Source organism: Balaenoptera borealis, assembly GCF_965194805.1.
Source record: "Balaenoptera borealis genome assembly, chromosome: 2".
NCBI classification, from domain to species: domain Eukaryota; kingdom Metazoa; phylum Chordata; class Mammalia; order Artiodactyla; family Balaenopteridae; genus Balaenoptera; species Balaenoptera borealis.
In genome coordinates this window covers 34645251-34667279 of record NC_138867.1, presented here as the reverse complement: position 1 = coordinate 34667279, position 22029 = coordinate 34645251, and positions in this window count along the sequence as shown.

The window sequence follows — 22029 nt, the reverse complement described above, 5'->3', positions numbered from 1 at the left end:
CAGCCCTATCTCATCCTTCACTCACTTTCTGCATTACAAAAAAAAAAAAAAAGCCTACCATGTGCAGGTCCTGTGGTAAGTGCTGAGGACACGCAAAAAACAAGAGACAGTCTTTGCGCTCGAGATGTTTTCGCTTGGGGAATGGATACAGAAAGCAACTAGAGAATTATGATAGAGTGACTATCACTATACTAGCCAGAAGCAAGAATTCTATGGGAGCACAGTGAAAGGTGACCTAACTCAGCCTTACAGAAGTTATGGAGAGCACTCCATAAAGAAAGGCAGCCAGCGTCCTTGTTCAAAAGGACAAGGCAGATGAAGAAAGGATACTCAGGTAAAGGAAATAGCATTGTGTTCTGGCAAATGCAAGAATCTCCATAAGACTGCCGGACTGGAAGAAGTGAGGTGAGCTAGGACCAGCTGGTGAATGGCCTTGCCTACTGTGCAGAGGAGATGAAAATTGGTTCTGAAGAAATTGGTGAACCAGTGAAGGTCTTAAGGATAAAGTGACAAGATTAGTTTAACCCTTTATTTTTATTTATTTATTTATTTAATTAGAGAGAAATTCAAGAATTACAGCATTGAAATTTTTTTTTAAATTATTTATTTATTTATTTTTAGCTGTGTTGGGTCTTCGTTTCTGTGCGAGGGCTTTCTCTAGTTGCGGCGAGCGGGGGTCAGTCTTCATCGCGGTGCGCGGGCCTCTCACTATTGCGGCCTCTCGTTGCGGAGCACGGGCTCCAGACGCGCAGGCTCAGTAGTTGTGGCTCACGGGCCTGGTTGCTCCGCGGCATGTGGGATCTTCCCAGACCAGGGCTCGAACCCGTGTCCCCTGCATTGGCAGGCAGATTCTCAGCCACTGCGACACCAGGGAAGCCCCTAACCCTTTATTTTAATTTGTCTTACTTTTACTTTGTAAGGATCAAATTAATCATGAATAATTGGGTCATCTCTGTATCCTTGGCTTCTGAAGTTTCACTTTGATTGCACTGAATACTCAGTTTTGTTTTTTCCTTCTGGAGATGCCTATCTATCCATTTTGGTGAATGTCCTTTAATTCTTTATAATTTTCTTCCTCTAATATCTCTTTCTGAAATTCCTACAGGTCAGATAGTTGACTCCCTAAATTGATCTTCTATGATTCTTACTCAAATTTTTCACCTCCTCATCTTATGGTTCTACTTCAGGGAGCATTCCTAGAATTTATCTTCCAACCCTACTACTCATTTTTTATGGAAGGAATAGCACTATCATATTTTTAATCTCTACGAGCACTATAGGGTTTATTTTACAACAATCTGTTATTGTTTATGAATTTAATAGCTTTTCACATCTCCCTAAGAATGTTATTATAGAGTTTTAGCATATGTATTATCCCTGCATTATCTCCATTTTCTTCTCTTTCCCTGTTCTCACCTCATTTACTTTGGCCCCTCTCTCCATGATGAGAGCATCCCTTTACATTCTGGTGATCCAAGGCTTTTCATTCATATTTAAGAGTGGAGCTTCAAGACCTGAGCGGAAACTCAGTGTACACGGACAGGGTTAGCTGACTACCCTTCAAGTAGATCTTGTAGGCAGCTGGCCATTCCATTAGGGCTTCCCAACCACTAGTCTATAGGGGGTCTTTCTTCTACGTGATTCAGTTTTTCTAGAGACCTTTTAACCTCTTGTCTTGGGGACAGCTTCCTGGTTGTGGTGTTGTGTGCATAGGAAGGAAAAGGGGGCTGGAAGAATCAAACTATTCTAGAAGTTTCCAATGAGCAGATTTTATTCATTTCCTTGTATTGAACTATGACTCTCACCTTCACTCACCCTCCACCATGTCTGGTGTCTATGAATCATCAGCCACTCTCATTTAATTTCTCCATTTGATAAATAAAGCTCTGATTTCTTATGGTAATGATGGGCAAAGTAAGGGATGTGGTAGGCATTAATGTTCTGTTCACGGTGGGCATTGGGGAGTTGAAAGGACCTGGTTGTTAGTGTTCTATTACTTGAGGAGAGGATCGATTTATATAACCTTACCATCTACTCCCTGGTCCAGCCCCATGCCTCAATCCTCCATCTACCTTACCAGCTACTGCCGTTGAGTTAAGCCTCTCCAGGGTTCTGCAGTGTCAACTGCTTCTTTATAGTTATTGTGCTACCTGCATGTACATGAGGTCTGGATTTTTCTGCCTTAATAAACCAACGTCTACACCTTCATCCACTCTCCATTATTCAATGATTTTTTCAAACAGCTTGCCTGCTGATGCCCTCTTCTGTTCTCTCTGTCCTTTTGGGTTTATAGCCTTTTAATAATAATGGCCATTTAATAATAATTTAATGGGGGCTTGGGAGAGAGACAGGGTAACACATGAGTTCAGTCTGCCTTCTTTAACTGAATACTATATTTGCAATTTAGATTTGCAATATTTTAACTCAAATAATTTCTTATGCTCATATATGGAATAAATATATTTTACGAACCATAAATTAATAAGCATGATATGAACATTATGAGAGACAATAACCATAGAACATTTGCAATCGGAGCTACCCTGAAAACTTAAGAGTGTACAATCAGTTCCTAAATGACACCTATTCTTTGCTTCATTTTCATACTTTTTATAGCCTTAATTACATTTTCTAGTCATAAGCCAAAATGAAATAGTAATATGTCAGGAAAACTTGAACCCAGGAAACTCTCACCCCCAATCCCAACTTTCTCACTCTCTTCCCCCAGAGTACTTTCACCAATACTCCAAGGAATTTATACATCCAATTTCAGACTTAGACATATTTTTAATCTAGATAACGGCCAACTTTTCCACTCTTGGCTCAGAAGGATATCTATTTTTACTTTTTCACATGTGGCACAGCACAACTGAACCAACAACTAAGGCTTAAAAATCTGCACTTTGTGGTAGTCAGTGAGTTTATCCAGAATTCACTATTCTCTTGCTCAGTTGTTTGAATTCTTTCATTATCCTTGTAACCTTCTCAACAAAGGCAATGTAAATAGAGCAAAACCTGGAAAGATTCTCAGACACCAAAAACTTTTAAACATATACATATGTATTCTCCCCAAGGAGGGAATAGTTTAATTTAAAATGTCTTGGCAAACCTTTGGGGTGGATGATAAGAACTTGAGAGCATGAAAATGCTTGAAGTAAAGGAGATAAAGATATATCAGCATGTCACCAACAAGCATTTAGAAGTTTGCATAATACCCTCCAAGTCTTTCCATGTTTTGCAAATGGCAAAATTTCGTTCTTTATTATGGCTGAGTAGTATTCCATCTTCTTTATCCTTTCATCTGTTGATGAACACTTAGGTTGCTTCCATGTCTTGGCTATTGTAAATAATGCTGCTATGAACATTGCAGTGCATGTATCTTTCTGAATTAGTGTTTTCATTTTCTTCAGATATATACCCTGGAATGGAATTACTGAGTCATATGGTAGCTCTATTTTTAGTTTTGTGAGGAAACTCCATACTGTTTTCCACAGGAGCTGCACCAGTTTACATTCCCACCGACAGTGTACAAGGATTCCCTTTTCTCCACATCCTCACCCATGTTTGTTATGTGTGGTATTTTTGGTGATAGCCACCGTGACAGGTGTGAGGTGATACCTCACTGTGGTTTTGATTAGCATTTCTCTGATGATTAAAAATGTTGAGCATCTTTTCCTGTGCTGTTGGCCATCTGTATGTCTTCTTTGGAGAAATGTCTATTTGGGTCTTCTGCCCATTTTTTTAAATCCAGTTGTTTGGTTTTTTGATGTTGAGTTGTATGAGCTATTTGTATATTTTGGATATTACCTCCTTATCGGTCACATCACTTGCAAATACTTTCTCCCATTCAGTAGTTTTTTTTTTGTTTTGTCAATGGTTTCCTTTGCTGTGCAAAAGCTTTTAAGTTTACTTTGTTCCAGTTTGTTTATTTTTGCTTTTGTTTCCTTTGCCTTAGGAGATAGATCCAAAAAAATATTGCTACAATTTATGTCAAAGATTGTTCTGTCTATGTTCTCTTCTAGGCGTTTCACGGTTGCAAAGACACTAGGGAGCAAACAAAAGGGATTTCTAAACACTCTGCATATGAAAAGAACAGGAATTTGGGCTTGGGAAAAGAGTTTGGCTCTATAAAGGAGCAAAGGATAAGACTTTTAACAATAGGGATTCTAACCTTCAAATATATATTGTGTTGTATATATGTCAAAATGAATATATATGAATTTTAATATCTATTAAAATATATAATATATTTAATTAATATATGTAGATCAAATAAAATGTGTATATTCAACACAAGTCAAACAGAGAAATTTAAATTTTGTATGATTTCACTTATATGTAGAATCTAAAAAAAAAAAACAACTGACAAACATAACAAAACAGAAACAGAGTTATAGATACAGAGAACAAACAAGTGCTTGCCAGAGGGGAGGGGGGTGGGAGGAAAGAAATAAGTGAGGGAGATTAAGAGGTACAAATTGCCAGCTGCAAAGTAAATGAGTGACAGGTATGAAATGTACAGTGTGAAGAATATAGTCAATAACTATGTAATATCTTTGTATGGTGACAGATCAAAACTAGACTTATTGTGGTGATCATTTTGAAATGTATAGAAATATTGAATCACTATGTTGTGTAACAGGAACTAACAGTGTTGTAGGTCAATTATACTTCAAAAACAAACAAATAAAAGAACTCATAGAAAAAGACATCAAATTTGTGGTGACCAGAGGCAGGGGTTAGGGGGAAGGGAAATTGGATGAAGGCAGTAAAGAGGTACAAATTTCCAGTTATAAGTGCTAGAGATGTCATGTACAACATGATAAATACAATTAACACTGCTGTATGTTATATATGAAAGTTGTTCAGAGAGTAAATCCTAAGAGTTCTCATCACAAGGAAAACGAATTTTTTTCTATTTCTTTAATTTTGTTATCATATGAGATAATGGATGTTCATTCAACTTACTGTGATAATCATTTCATAATGTAGGTAAAATCATTCTGCTGTACAACTTAAACTTATACAGTCCCATATGTCAATTATATCTCAATACAACTAGAAGGAAAAAAAGAACACCTTAAAAAAAAAATAGATAAATCCCATTTCACTTCCATACACCTTCAGAAAAGACTGCTGTAACTCACAAAGGTCTTTATTTACGTGGGTTTCATATGCGGTACAGTGACTTGATCAAGGAAGGATGTTGAGTTTGACATGGTGCAAAACAGAGAAGGCAGACAAGGAGCAGCAGGGTGAACAATGAGCTGAAAAAAAAGTAGCAGAAACATGAGCTCCAAGCCAGCCAAGAAAACTGTCAATCATCTCCCCTCCAGAATCCACAGAGAGATAGGAAGGAACTCAAGGTTCCCACTTTAAGTTCATAATACATCAGCTGACATCTGGGTTAGTTTTATGCAATGTCTCTGAGCCTTAAAAAGAAAAGATGCAAGCAAAACCTGTAGCTTGCAAAAGGAGGCTGAATCTTCTCCTGTATCTGCTTTTGATGAGGATCAAACAGAAAAGGTATTTAAGCTAAGTAAAGACACAACGGAATGCCTCAGGAGATCCCTTTTGCTGAGAGTGTTCTAGAGTAAGGTGAATAACGTCTTAGGGCAGGGAGGGTATTGTAGAAGAAACGTAAGCGCCGGCTGGGAGACTGGACTGGATGGGGTTCTTTAAGATCCTGAAAGTCTATGGTTCTAGGTGATATGCATACCATTTCAATTTTCCCCAAATGCAGCTAAAGTTAAACAGATGTTATGTATAATGCCTCAAAGCCCTCTTAGCAAAATTCAACACCACCACGTGGTAGTCCTTATTCTTGCTCAAGCCAGTGGTGGAGAAATGGAGGTCTTGCAAAAACTATTCCAGTATTTCCTGTTGGATAAACTCTATCATTCTCTAAAACACCAAAAGGAAAAGTGAACAGAGTCAGAAGTAGAAAAGCTTCCAAAACCAGGAGGGCTGGGCCAGGTTGAAAGAGTAGGGCCAGTGGCTTACACAGAGGTCTCCTCCTGGTAGGAACTGGGTTTTTGTTTCTCTGAAAAAGGTTGGCATGCTAAATTATTATTTGTATTTATGATGCTTTCTCATAAGCACCCTCTGGGGACTTGCATTTTAATTCAAGATGTGGTCTTTATTTTAGGGATAAAGCAGTAAAAAGGGTCTGTGCTAACCTGTCATTTTCCTCTTCTATTTTGAAGCTCTCTGTATGGGAGTTAACATCTCCCAAAAAAAGCATTTGGAAAATTCCTGGTTAGGCCACTTGCTTGTTTTGTGAATGACGTTTGTGGTCAGCTATATCATATATAGCATGCCTTCTTCTTACTGCTGCCTTTTTCATGCATGTTTTTCTTATTTTGACATTTTTATGGAAGTGATTAAATATTATTTGGTTTTAAGCTGGTGTAGAAATTGTGGAGATGTAGAAAATACTCTCTAGTTGAAATCCAACATACACATACCCACACAATCATAAACACACACACATATGCATGCAACATTCCTAAAATATGTCCCAACAGCTTTTGTTTGATTCAGCTTGTCTTTCTTTCTTTGCTTTTTTTCTCTTTCTTTCTCTTTGGAGAGAGAGAGAGAGAAAGAGAGTGGAGGGAGGGCAAAGAAAGTAAATATGATTTCCATTTCATTTTAGGCCTGCTTTCTAATAGAAGCAGCATTGTTTGGATGCCCAAGCCTCCTGCCTTCATCCAGAGTTAAATGTTGTTTCAAGTCTTATTCAGAATAACTGAAATATTTTTGCAAGGTGTCACCTTCCAAGTTTTTATTAATGTTCACAGTTTCAAATGCAAATTGTATTGCTATAGTAACTCTTAAAGGAATATTCATTCTCTACTTCAACTTTAAGCTGAAGAGAAAGTAAATCCTGGTATTTAGACCAAAAATTCCTGACACATTGATTAATATTTAGTAACTTCCAAAACGTATCCCCAAGAAGCAGAATGTTTCTTATTCTATTAAATCAGTTTCATATCATGTTGTATGATAAAATCTAACTATTTTAAGAGAGACTCTGGTTTTGGTTATTACAAATATCAACTTCGAATTGATACAAAGAGGGAAGCATGAAAAAGTAAAATTGGGAATTGTGCCAGAATAAAATTTTTTGTGAGGAATCCTACAGCTATCAGAAGAGTTAAAAAGTCTACTCAATATTTCATAGCTGCCTGTAGACATAATAAGAGAAAAAAATATCTATTTCATTTGATTACTTCCTAGAAGGTTGAATTGGAATATTTTGGCTTCATCACTGTATAATCCACTAGTTGGGTCTGCATAATGTTTATAACTGAAAGGAGATTATATATTTGGATACATTTTTAAACACTCTGTTTATATATGTTATAATAATAGTAATGATTAAAGTCAGATTCAGAACTTCTCTTTACCTATCCATAGTATTTAGTTGCTAGGAGACAAATATGAATCATCTAATATCATTATTGATAAATAAGTCATAATTCACTTTCAATTTCCAATGCCAGTTGCTTTGGGACATGTATTTATTTAGACTCTGTAGACATATTGTATACTCAATGCAATGATAACATCTTTCTCCGCCTGATCTTTCATTTGTAATTTGGAGAAAGGTTAATAAACATAAATCTTGCTAATTAAGCATGTTGAGGGTCCCCTAAAAAGTAAAATGATCTCTTAACCCAGAGCATTGTCAAATTATCTGCAATTTAAAATTTTGATGATTTATGTAAATCAGTTGAAAGCAAAAACATACGTTTCATTCTCCTTTCACACCAAAAAGGTGTAATGAGAGCTCTTCCAACAGTAGAAGTGTTCTATATAATATTTCTATCATGATTGATTTTATCTCTTTTATCACAATATGCAGGGCAGGTATTTTTCAAATTGAAGAATGTCACATATAGAGATCAGTCATTTGCCACAGGACACAAAGTAGCGACTGGGCCAGTATTAATCACCACATCAACTCTACCTCAGCCCAGTGTACCCTCTATTGGATTGAAAAAAAGTATCTTTTCTACTGAGAAATCTCAAACTTCAGGATCCTTTGTTAAGTAAATTATCCTATGATTTTGTGCCCTCATTAGCCTTTGTGTTCTTTACAGTGTCTTCTATTATATTTTAAGAAGATCCATTCAGATAAATAACAAGTATATTTACTTACTTCTTTACTTAACATAATACTTTTATTGCTTTTAAAAAACATTCTTGTATTTTTGTTGTGTCTGGACTTACATGGTAGTTCAACTTGGAGACTATTCAATAATAATAAAGAGTACAAATTCTACGGACTTCTGGTGGCGCAGTGATTAAGAATCCGCCTGGGGGCTTCCCTGGTGGCGCAGTGGTTGAGAATCTGCCCAATGCAGGGGACACGGGTTCGAGCCCTGGTCTGGGAAGATCCCACATGCCGTGGAGCAACTGGGCCCGGGAGCCACAGCTACTGAGCCTGCGCGTCTGGAGCCTGTGCTCTGCAACAAGAGAGGCCGCGATAGTGAGAGGCCCACGCACCACGATGAAGAGTGGCCCCCGCTTGCCACAACTAGAGAAAGCCCTCGCACAGAAACGAAGACCCAACACAGCCAAAAATATAAATTAATTAATTAATTAAAAAAAAAAAAAAAAGAATCCGCCTGCCAATGCAGGGGACACGGGTTCGATCCCTGGTCTGGGAAGATCCCACATGCCGCGGAGCAACTAAGCCGGCGAGCCACAACTACTGAGCCCGCGTGCCACAACTACTGAAGGCCACACGCCTAGAGCCCATGCTCCACAACCAGAGAAGCCACCGCAATGGGAAGCCTGCTCACTGTGACAAACAGTAGCCCCCAAATGCCGCAACTAGAGAAACCCTGTGCGCAGCAACGAAGACCCAAAGCAGCCAAAAATAAAAAGAGTACAAATTCTTCAAAAAGATAACTTCAACCCAAAAGTTTTCCCAATCCAAAGAGTAAGTTTTCCACCTGATTCATCTCAGGCTTTACTTTTTTGTGTGAATAAACACTTCTTTGCCAACCCTACCTCTATTCCCTCACATTGTTTTTCTTGCTTGGATCGAAGGCTATATCTCTTTTATGGGCTTTGCTTAGGAGTGCCATAATCAGTGAGCATTCCTCAGCTAAGAAGAACCAGATGGCCATGAAGAGACATTAATGTTCCCCTCACGTGTCCTCTGGGCAGTCCTCCTTCATAAGGGACAAGTGTGCTGACTTACCACTACTCTGAGACTTAAATTAATCCAAATAACCAAGGACAGTTTTCCTATCTTGATGGCAGGCATAAGCCAGAGGATCCTACCTTTGTCTAGCAATTAATCAACTTGTTTGGAGACAGCCCTGAATTGTGCCATATATTACATACAGTACCAAAATAATATTCTGATCCAATGAAAATATTTTAGGCAAAATAGAAGACTCTATGATTTTACATTATAATGCCCAGAGATTCTTGGAGATTAAAAAGAGAATGTATCTAGCAATAATAATAATAATAATAATAATAATAATAATAATAATAAAACATAGCTAAGTTCACAGCATCTGTGCTAATGAAGACATTATGGATAATTTTAAAACTCTGATATCTATATTCTTCTTCCTTGTTTTTCATCAAATGTTTAAGAGGTCAGACAGAGTAGTTGAAAGGTCACTGGGTGGGGTAATAAGACTTAGAAGAATTGGTTTGAATCTTGGCACCTTCACAAGCAATCTAAGTGCACTTGAAGGAGTTCCCTGACTTTTCTGAGATATAATTGTATCATCCTTAAAATGGAGACGATTATACTGGTTTAACTTGCAAGATGAATATTAGGATCAAATAAGAATATATTTGAAAGTCTATTAAACTATAAAGTTGCATGCAAAGAATGCATAACCAGCATCGTCTTCATCGAGGTCAAACAATTTCCGAGTTCTATCCCATCCCTCTTCTGCCCTTGACAAAGGTGCCACAACTCTTGAGCAACAGAAGAAAAAGGAAGAGAAGTGAAATCCCTCGCCCCGCCCCAAATATCAGCGGTAACTTCACAATGTAGAATTGCCTTTGGTAGCCATATCCTGACTACCAAAGACACCCCTGAAAAAAAAATCTACTTGAAGCACTGTCGATTGATTTCCTGACTTTATGAAGCCAGAAAAAAGAAAAAACAAACTCTGGAACATCTCGCCAGACAAGCACATGACAGCAATACGGGCCTCTGTCTAGGGCTCAGAAGCCAAACAGACTTTGCACCTATTTGTTCTCACCCCCGTGGTGTGAAGCAGACAGGACAGACGAGGTCATTTTGCAAGTCATCTGACTCCAGCCTGAAGTCAGTAACCCAGAGGAAAAAATCTTGGGACCATAGGGGCATCAAAGAAGGGGCCAGGCCTGGGCTTGCTGATAAGGCCTAATGTTGAGTGGAGGGTGGTGAGTGTGACTCGGTTGATCCTTGATCCCAGAAGGTACTCCTCTAGCAAACACAGATGTCTGGATCCCCTCTGGAGAGGAATTAGGGTAAAACAAAATCACCCTCTCAGACAAGGGGTACTGTTATATCCGGAGTCTGATTCCTGAGCTTCTCAACACTGACAGAATATTGGTTTTCCTATAAAATAGCTCTATGTGAAAAGTTCTCTGAGCTAAATCATGGAAATCCTAGGGTAAGTTAAGGCTTGTTTATCTACAGCACTCACTGGTAACCCAACAGTAACTAGCACATGGAAAAATTGAATGAGTGAATTCCACGGAACACCTAATGGTAGCAGTGATCTTTAACTTTTCTTATTATGGAAATTTTCAAATATAAACCAAAATAGAGAGAATTGTATACAGAACCCCCATATACCCATCACTCTGCTTCAACAATCTTGTTTTGTCTATTCTCCCTCATTTTGGGGGATGGAGTAGGTTATCATTTTACCCGTAAACACTTTACATCTCTAACTCATAAGGACAATGCATTCACACACCTGCAAAATTAATAATTCCTTAGTATCTTCTAAAATTCCAATTTTTCTGCCTCAAAAATATTTTTTAATGTTTGTTTGCTAGAATCCGAATCCATACAAGACTCACAAAATTGCATAGTTTTTTCCTTGTCTTCATAAATCTATAGAGGTCTTTCCCACCCACCCCACTCCATTTTGTTAATACCATTGACTTGTTGAAGAAAGCAGGCTTTTTCTGTAGAATGTGCCACATTCTGGATTTGGCTTACATGCCCGGTGGAGTCATTTAATTTGATTCACTATATGTGTATCTCCCCTAAACTGGTAGATGTATCTAGAGGCTTTCTTAGATTCGGTCTGCTTCAAATATAGTTCATAGTTAGCTGGGTACTTCCTACAGTATCTCACAGAAGTGATCTTCGAAAAATCACCAAATGTTAGGAAATCAATTTGGTCTGTCTGTATGCCATATATAGGTTATAGCAGGCACATATTCCAGACATACTAGAAATTCAATCCTCAAATTAAATAACATATACTGTCTCTTTTTGGTCTTATTTGTTTTAATGGATCTGTACTGGTGCAGTAACTATGCACAGCTATTTTCTTGAACCTGAGACAGGAGGAACAGTAGAAGTTAGATGAGTTTAGCATGTATTCCCCTTACTAAGGAAGCAATGTCACACATGTAGGGATAAACATTTCCAGTTGGAAGAGTAGGTGAAAAGGGAAAGTTAAGTCACGTTTGGAGACCACAGTGATTTGCTAATCGCCACAGTCATGAACCATATTGCTTAAGGGAAACTTAGAAGCCATCAGGCTCTTGTCAGTTAGTGAGAGGTGCTATGGAGAAATGTAAATCAGAAGGTATGTAGAAGGTAGAAGGTAGTGGGGCAGTAATTTGAAATCAAATGGTTTTGTTTGCTTTCTGGGGCTGCTGTAACAAACTACCAAAATCTAGGTGGCTTAAAACAAGAGAATTTTATTCTCTCATAGTTCTGGGGGTTAGAAGTTTGAAATCAAGGAGGCATTGGGGGCCCTGCTCCTTCCGAAGGCTCTGGGGAAGAATCGCTTTCATGTTTCTCCCTTGGCTTCTGTTAACAGCCTCCATCTTTGGTTACCTAGGCTTGCGGCAGTGTCATTCCAACCTCTGCCACCATCTTCAAATCGCCTTCCTCCCTATGTGTCTTGTGTGTAAACTTCCCTTTTGTTTCTGTTTCTTTCCAGTTTTACTGAGATATGATTGACATACAGCTCTATAATTTTAAGGTAAACAACAGAATTATTTGACTTATGAAATGATTATCACAATAAGTTGCATGCACATCCATCATCTCATATAGATATAAGATTAAAGAAATAGAAAAAAAATGTCTTTCCTTGAGATGAGAAGGCTTAGGATTTACTCTCTTAACAGCTTTCACATATAACATACAGCCATGCTAATTATCTTTATCATGTTGTACATGACATCCCTAGCACTTATAACTGGAAGCTTGTACCTTTTGACCGCCATCATCCAATTCTCCCTCCCCCACCTTCCACATCTGGTCACCACCAATCTGATCTCTTCTTCTGGGTTCCTTTGTTTGTTTGTTTTTGAAGTATAATTGACCCATAGAACTATGTTAGTTCCTGTTACCCAACATATACACATATATACACACACACACACACACACATAGAAATGTATATTTCCATACACTTCAAAATGGTCACAATAGGTCTAATTACAATACAGCACCATGCAAAGATATTACATAGTTATTCACACTGTACATTTCATATCCATGACTCATTTATTTTGCGGCCAGAAGTTTGTACTTCTCGGGAATTCCCTAGTGGTCCAATGATTAGGACTCCGTGCTTCCACTGCAGGGGGCACGGGTTTGATCCCTGATCCCTGGTTGGGGAACTAAGATCCCACAAGCCATGCAGAGCGGCCAAAATTTTAAAAAGAAGAAGAAGAAGTTGTTTGTACTTCTCAATCTCCCTCACCTATTTCTTTTCTCTCCCAACCCCTGTCCCCTCTGGCAACCACCTGTTTTGTTCTTTGTATGTATAACTAACTCCATTTTGTTATGTTTGTTCATTTTGTTTGTTTGTTTTTTAGATTCCATAAATTTCCTTTTCCTTATAAGGACACCAGTTGTTGGATTTAGGGTCCATCCTAATTCAGTATGACCTTATCTTAACTTGATTACATCTGCAAAAACCTTATTTCCAAATAAGGTCACATTCACAAGTTCCAGGCTGAACATGAATTTTTGGAGGACACTATTCAACCCAGTACAATGGTCAAAAATACTCTCCATGAGAAGGTGACGATTGAGCAACTACCTAAAGTAGTTAGAGAGCTAACTGGTCATGAATCTGAAGAAAGACAGTCCAGGCAGAGAATAACAAGTATGAAGATCTGAGATGTGAAGAGGCCTGGTGAGTGAAGTGAGTGAGGGGAAGGTCAGTAAGAGTGACAGTTACGCAGGTAACACGGGGGTGGAGGGCAGTCAATACAGCCGCGGAGGCCATTTCTAAAGACTCTGGCTTTGACTTTGATGGAGAAGGGAGTTTTGAAGTGATCTAAACAAAAGTGTGATATTATTGGACCTTTCTCGTGAGAATCACTCTCTCCTCTGCTGACAGTAGACTGTGGGAGGGATAAGAGCATACATAGAGAGAGGTTATTTTAATAACCCATGTGAGGAATGATGATAGTTTGGACCACAGTGGAGAGAGTTGGAGGCTCTCAGATGATAAGAACTATAAATTAAAAAGTTCCAATTTTTTTCCATTGATACCTATCTACTACATTATCGAGTGTTTTGTCACCTGTTAGTACTCACCCCCAGACAGTGGAGGCAGCACCAAAAGTTTAAGAATTCTTTTCATAAGAAAATCTTTAAATGAGAAGAATATGAGTTATTTGCCAAGAATTTGTTATCTTACATCCATTATTATATCATTTAATCCTGAAAATAAACCTGTACCGCAAGCATTGTTTCCCATTTTACACATAAGAAGTTTAAGGTTCAGAGAGGTTAAGCAATTTATCCAGTCATATGAGAATAGTTAATGATAGAGCCAGAGTTCGAATTTATACACACTTAATCTCAATCCCATGTGATTTTCATTGTACTACAGTGTGAATTAGGAAAAGTCATTATTCTGTTTCCATATCTAATCATTATGGCCCAGATCTTGTTCCAGAGAAACATTCTTCATTTATAGGTAGTTGATTCATCAATGTAACTGATGGTTATTGACCAGGAATATTGTGAAAATAGACCCTTCAGTAATGAAGGTATTGGGAGAGAAAGAGGCTAGTACATGCCTTATACCAGGGCTGTGCTACAGCCGGCACCCATGCTCACAAGAGCTGATCTTTCCATCTCTACATTCAGTGATGTGACATCACATCATACTTTGAAATAAGCCCTGGTGGGTGTAGTTACCCTGTGGAAATCAGCTAACACACTAAAGCACAGCTCTCTTTTTCAGAGACCTGGTTTACCAACATACTATTGCCTATAACTCAATCACAACTAAATATAAAGGTGTGGGGCGGGGGACAGAGATGGGGGGAGGGACAGAGATGGGGGAGGGGCAGAGATGGGGGAGGGGCAGAGTGTTATCAAATTACTAAGTATAGTTAATGTCTAACAGTAGTTTAAAAACTGCCTCAATATAAAACGAAATAATAGAAAGTGTCCGCTTGACAGATAAACACATTTAAAGTTTATGATTACACGTTTCCTGGTTGGCCTCAGCAAAATGACTATAGTACTTAAGCGTATTCACCTGCAACTGCAGAGTTCTAGACTGGTTTTCCCTTCACACCAATACACCTAGCCTAGCTTTGGCAGGTGGTGTTTCTTCAGCAAGCACACCTTTGGTGAGTTCAGTTCCTCCACTGAAGATCAAAGCCACAGCAATCCTGGCAGAGGCCTGCCAATTGCCTGGCTGGCCTGGAGGAATGCTCTTTCACCAAGGAGAGACTGAGGAGAGGAATCAGCCTTAATATTAACCAAAATAAGTATGCTTTCCTTGCCATGGGGAAAAATCAGGATACCTTCATTTAGATGGAGTGATTACCTCTGAAAGCCAAGGAGAAATTGTTTGAGGGTTACTGGTTATTTTGAATCATCCCCACACCTTGTATCTTCCACCAGTATTTCTTTTAAAAAACAGCGGCTTATATCCTGAACCAACACACACACACACACACACACACACACACACACACCTGCTACCACCTCTACTCCTACCCAATCTCTCTTAAAACCTTTCTCAGAGAAACACTCCTTTGCAGGGCCTCGTCACTGCTGTGCTCAGCTGGAGTGTATAACTTCCCATTTTCTCTTCTCCCTCTCATGACCACTGTCTAAAAGGGCCAGACCCAGGCTTCAGGTCAGGATAGAACTTTCTCCTTGTGCTCAACATCTAGACACCAGAGATGGCCTGGAAAGATGCTGAAGTCATGATCGAAGACAGACAAATGAATCCAAATGAGGTCATAGATCCAGGGATGGGAGCAGAGCAAGGAGAGCTGAGGTGTGAAGCCCGAGTGTGTGGGGGGCAGTGGAGGGGCAGAGCAGTCGCAGGAACCAGCAAGCGGAAGTGACTGGCGTGCCTTCCAGAGTTGTGCTGGAGAGTCCGTGTCACTTACAGCCTTTTCATTTCTTCATAACTTCTAACAAGAGTCAGGATCGCATAGGGGTTAATTCACAGACCCTGGAACCACACTACCTGGCTTTAAAACCTGGCTTTGGCAATTTTTAGCCTGTTATGTTCATCAGTTTCCTCAGTCTCTTAATCTGTAACATGGAGAAAATAATACAGGTTTTAACTCACAGGATTGTTATAAGGATTAAGTAAAGTAATATCTATAATGTGCTTAGAAGAGAGTCTATATAAAAAAGCCATAAAAGTAAAGCAATACATATCCACGTACCCTGCGGCAAGTCTTAGAAAAATAATTATCAGCTTGATTGGACCTCTCTTTTATTTATCTCTCTTCCTTCTCTCAAAGGAAAGCACCATCTTGAAATTGTGATTTATCATTCCCATGCATCTTTGTATTCATTTATATGAGTATTGTGTCTCTAATGCACAATTTTATTTTTTATATTTTAAACCGTCTATGAAGTATTTACGTGTTCATCTATACCTTGCTCTGCTTACACAGTTCATCTGTGTTGATGCAAGCAGTTCTGGGTCATACATCCATGTCATCGCTATTATTGTTAGAGTATTCCCAATGGATGCCTGCACCACAATTTATTTAGCTGCTGTCCAGTTGATAGACACTTAAGTTGCTTCTACTTTTTGCTATTCCAAGCATTCTTAGACATATTTCTTAGCAAATGAGTTAGAGTTCTTCTAAGCTGATTTAGAAGTGAAATTTCTGAGGTTTAGGGTAAGCTTATTTTCAAAATTACTTGATATTTTAAAAATTATTCTTTTAAGATAATCAGACAAAAATCACATTATCATCAGCACTCTACTTGTGCTAACTACGACTACAAGTCTTTTAGACAAATTGACTTGTTTAATCCTCATAACAACACTATGAAGGAAGTTCTATTATTTCCCTCACTTTATTGAAGAGAAGTTCAGCAATTCTCAGATCTCACATTTGGTAAGCTGTGGAGCTGGGATTCACACCTAGATACACCGGTTCCAGAGTTATGCTAAATGAAAGTAGGATATAACAAAAAGCCAAGAAATTCTGACCAAAAAGTATCACAAGGCAGATAAAAAGGTTTCATTGAAGGAGATGAGACTTCATATAATCCAATATGAACTCATCTTAACTAATTACATTTACATAGACCTTCTTTCCAAATAAGGCCCATTCTGAAGTTCCAGGGTAGGCATGAATCTTGGGGGAACACTATTTAACCCAGCAAAGGATCCCCGTCTATCTTCTGTGGTCAAAGAGAAGAGTCTAATCTACTTTCCACAGGGCAAGCCTTCGGATACTCGGAAAGAGCTCTACTACCCATAGATCTCCACTCCCAACCCCTGGCAAAACATGCCCTACTCAGTCAGGCCATGCTGGCAGCGCATCCAGTAGTTCTCAGTCCCCAAGAAAAGTCCCTCACTGTCCAAGTGGCCCTGCTCTGGACACTCTTCCATTTGCCAGTGTCTTTTGCATGAAGGGGTATCTACAGCAGATATTGGACAGACCGATACAGGAAACAGTAAACCCTGTGTTGTCACTAACCACTATCATTATGGTTGGGTCATGACTACACAAGCCATACGTTCTAGGTCATTCAGGAAAGTTGAGTAATAGTTCTAGCTCTGTCTCTAACTTTGTAAACAGAAGTAAATCAAGGTTTCTGTGCTTATATTTCTTAACCTTTAGAAAAAGGAATGCTTGCCCTAACCTGTTTGACAATGATGTTGTGAGGACACACATCAGATTGGTACAAAACACTCAGATAAAAATCCTCAGATAAAAATGAATAGGAGGAATGTGACTAGACAACCGTAATGCAGTGGAATTTAATCTTCTTTTACGCCATGGGGTCCTTTGATTATCCAGTGAAATCTGTGGTGCACCTCTTCAGAAAATGCACATGAGCATGGGCACACACGTATACCTAAGCTTCAAAGTAATTGGGGAGGGAAATCCCTGGTGGTCCAGTGGTTAGGACTTCATGCTTCCACTGCAGGGGGCCCGGGTTCCATCCCTGGTCAGGCAACTAAGATCCCACAAGCCATGCTGCCAAAATAATAATAATAATAATAATAATAATAATAATAATTGGGGAATTAAATTACCCTGGAGTCCAGACATGGTTTCCCTTCATTCTTTAATTAAGAAGTGATTTTGAGCCTGAGGATTAAATGAGTGCAGCAAATAGTATTCCCCCTTGATTCACAAGTGGCTGTTCCAGTTTAGAAATGAGATTATTAAGCCAACCCAGGAACCCCAGCACAGCAAGTGGCCACAGTTGGAGCAGAGCGGAATCTTTTTTGGATCGAATTGAGTGTCTAGATTCGGAGGCCCCTTTCTCAGTAGTAGCAACAGATCTCCGAAGTAAAAGAGGTTGGTGCTCATTTTCTCATTTTCTGCCTTTCCCCTGCTTTTAATAGCCCCATTTCAGCAGAAATTCACTCATCTCTCTTTGACAGGATGAAACTGATCCATGAAAGTAATCCTCCCTAATATGTGAGAAAATCAGGGTCTGGGATTAGCCCAAGGGATCAGCCTTAGGAAAGTTCACCGCAGCCAGAGGAGCATCGTTATCTAAACACATGATTTACTAGTGATAGAATTTCTGATGCTGGTGGCGGAAATCATTTGGGACAAAAGCACCTTTCTTGTCCCCCTCCCCCCCCCAATAATGTATTTTTTGAAGAATTTTTGCATAATTTATAGTATTTATATAATCTCAAACTTTCCAAAGTCCTCCCAGGTATATAACTTCTTTTTCTTCCCACCAGAAGCCAAAATGGGAGGGGAAGACAGGGCACGCCCATTTTATAGATAAGAAAATTGAGTCCTTGAGAAGTTAGGAAACTTGCGGAAATCTTGTAGTTTGGTAAGAGATGGAGCCTGAACTTTAATAACCCAGATCTGATCTTAAATCTCACTTTCCTTTGCTGTATCAGAAAAACAATTATGTACATAATATACAGCTTCAATTTTCAAATGGCCCCCTTTGAAGCCAAGATGTAAAATGACTTCAGGGATAGCAGAGGGCCATTCCAGGAGTTGGAGGTCCTATAATCTTCTCTTTCTAGGTAACCTTAAGCTGGATGCAGAGTGGAGTTGACAATCGCCTCCACCCGCTCAAAAATAGGAAAAAAATCTGTCCCTGCTCTCACTGATGTCTGAGATCCTTTTAACACTGGGCAGTGCCTTTCATACCAAGTAAGGGTCATGGTTGGAAATGCAAATATCTGGGTACAGGTCCATGCAAATGACTGGTATCAGATCCTTCTCTGAAAACAAGACTTGACAGGGGAGGGGGTAGGGAGAGAAGTCACCACCAGAGCCAGGACACTGTCTGAGGCTGCAGAGAATCAGGGGAGAGAGAAAGGGCAGTATCTAAAGACCAGTGGCACCTGCTTCCTCTCAACTTTGCTGTTTTCCCTCTCCACACAGTTCTCAGGGCTCAGAGAGGAACAAAATGAGTGTCTTCTTGACCACAGGAGAAACTCAGTGTTTCTCAAAGAGGGTCCCCAAAACCACAGCGTCCGAATCACCCGGAAGGGCTGGTTAAACCTGCAGGTTCCCATGAACTGCATGCCTCTCCTCCCACACCAACACCCCCCCACCGGCCACCACACCTTTCCAGGCTCTGGGGCTGGACCCAGGAATTTTCCCTGGAGCAAGTTCCCAGGAGGCCTGTGGTGAACAGTAAAGTTTGAGAACTGTGCTCTAGAGGCCAAATTAGATCAGGAGAACACTGATGAACACTCACTTCTGAAAGACCTTGAGGAAAACTCCTCAGGGAAAAGCCATTTTATAGCTTTTACAGCTCTTCTCTCTCCTTATCTTAAAATCACTTGGTGTATTTTTTTTTAAATTATACAAACCTATGCATATATCATTTCACTTTAATGCACAAATGAGATCCATAACTATATCTGCATACAGGCTCTTTTAATTTCTTTTCCCTTTTTGCAGGGCTCTCACCCTCCTGCTCCCCCGTCTACCCTCATCTCCATTGGGTCCCCAGTAATCTGTATCGTCACTAGTCTCTAGTGTCCCTGATAACCATGCACACACACACACACACACACACACACACTCAAACCTACATAGCTAAGAGTTGCTTTTTGTATTACTAAAATAGAAACATATTTTACATTTTTTTCTATATCTTGTTTTTCTCACTCAACACTACCTCATAGAAATCCTTCTATATTACAGGGTTCAACTCCAATTTTATTCTTTTCAATGATTGCATATGATTTCATAGTGCAGATGAATTGTAATTTATTCACTCATCCCCTTACTGACAGACATAATTTGTTCCCAGGTTCCTGCTGTTGTGGACAATGCAGCAAGTAACATCTTTGTAGTTTTTAATGTATATTTTATTTCTAGGGGATAGATTCTTGTTCATAGGATCGAGAACTGTATAAGTATTTGCTACAATAATAATTAATATTAACATTTTATAGTATTACATGTATTTTTATTTTTAATAACTCTTTGCAACTTACTTTCCAAATAAGATAATATTTTAACGAGTAATTCATATGTGGACTCTTTTTCCCCTTTACAACTTCTTCTTATAAAAATTTGTATTATAGCAAAATGTAACTAGTTATGTAAATCTATCACATTGAATTTTTCCTTCACTTTACAACATTCCAGCTTTTCAAGTAACATCTGAGTTTCACTAATGTTTCACATCAGAAGTAAATAATAAATATTGAGTTCTGAGGTGCGATACAGGTGTAACCAAGAAAACAAACAAAAGCAACCAACAACACAAAACAAAAACAGACTGCCTTTAGTAGACTACCCTCCAAATATCTTAGATTTTAGATAGATAGATAGATGATAGGGAAAACCCTCCAATGTTTGCCCTGCTTTGCCAACAGCCAAATCTGATAGGGCCAGTTTTTCTGCATCTGTGAATGTGCAGAATGAATGAAGGTCAAAGAACATTTTCTGGGAACAATAGCTATTCTCTTCTTTTCTTTTTTTTTTTTTACAACACCGAGGAGGAAAAAAAAAAAAAAAAAAAGATGTGACCTTGCTAGATCCACAGATTTCAACCAGTCCTTGTTTGATTAGAACATCTGGAAGCATCCAGCAAGGAATCAACAGACAGTCTACCTATGGCCAAGTCTAAAGAACCACTTACAATTCATGGGAAATGGCAGGATTCAAAATGGGATGTTTAAGGGAAACAAGGGCAGTAGGGAAGGGGATACGAGAAAGCCTGGAGAAGGGAGAGAGAAAGCCTTTCGTCTGTGAGCTATAGGGGGAAAAAAACCCAGCTTAATTATGGAAGAAAAGACACACACATAGGATAGCTCGCACAGGCAGAGTTGCTGTGGAAGCACATTCCAGGAAAATCTTAAGAGATTACTTTAATAATAAACCATGCATTCTTCAGCAAGCCATCACGGGATTAACTACCCCTTTCCTAGGCTGGGAACAGTCGTCAGTTTTGGGTTTTTTTTTTTTTTTCTCCCTTTTCCCTCACAAGCAGGTTTTGTGCACAGAAAGAGTCATGCAAGGACCACAGTTTTTCAAACATTGCCCTCAATTTTCCTCACCTTAATTGTCTAAACATTAATTTCAGAAGTGATAAGAAAAGACCGTGGTTTAGGCAGGGTTAATGTCTGGGTGGGCTTGGGTGTGATTCTCCAGCAGCAAGGATGTTCATTTTAGATTTACTGAAAAGCCAACAGCTTCCATGGGACAGGAGACTATGTTCTACCAGGGATAAAAAGGGTTACGTTTATTTTCATTCTTCTCTCTGTCTTTTTTTTTCTTTTCTTTCTTTCTTAATGTGAGCAGGATACTGAGTTACTGCCAGAAGCAATATCAGAGCCCTAGAGATATAAAAACACACTTCAAGTCAAATCAGAGTTCTCCACTGTCGACTCGTAAGATGTCTGTGTGAAATGACAGAGATGTCCTCTTCAGGCTGAACGTGCGAGCGCACTGTTCACAGATGCACTGTTTTCAGCAGAAACCTTCTCTTGAAACTACAGCTTATGGCAGATGAAATCATTTTCTTCCTCTGGCTTCTTAGACAAATCCCTTCCATTTGGTGGGGTAGGGCAAACATAAGTCAACATTTCTTGATAAGAGTCTTTCGATTAAAAAAAAAATAGATGTGGGTGGTCACTTCTGAGAAAGTGTTACATAGTGAGGTTAAAAGAGAGCCCCATGTTTTTTTTCTTCAAATTGTCAAAGCCTCTGTTTGCCTGAAATCTGCTGTCATTTTGCCAGCTACTTAGCTTTTGGAAGGGAAACCAATCCTCTGTACTTCTGGATCTTAAAAATAAAGCACTATGTCCTAAAATGTACCAGAATTAACGTTCTCTGCACAGAAACTAACACACCACTGTAAAGCAATTATACTCCAGTAAAGATGTTAAAAAAATAATAAAACAA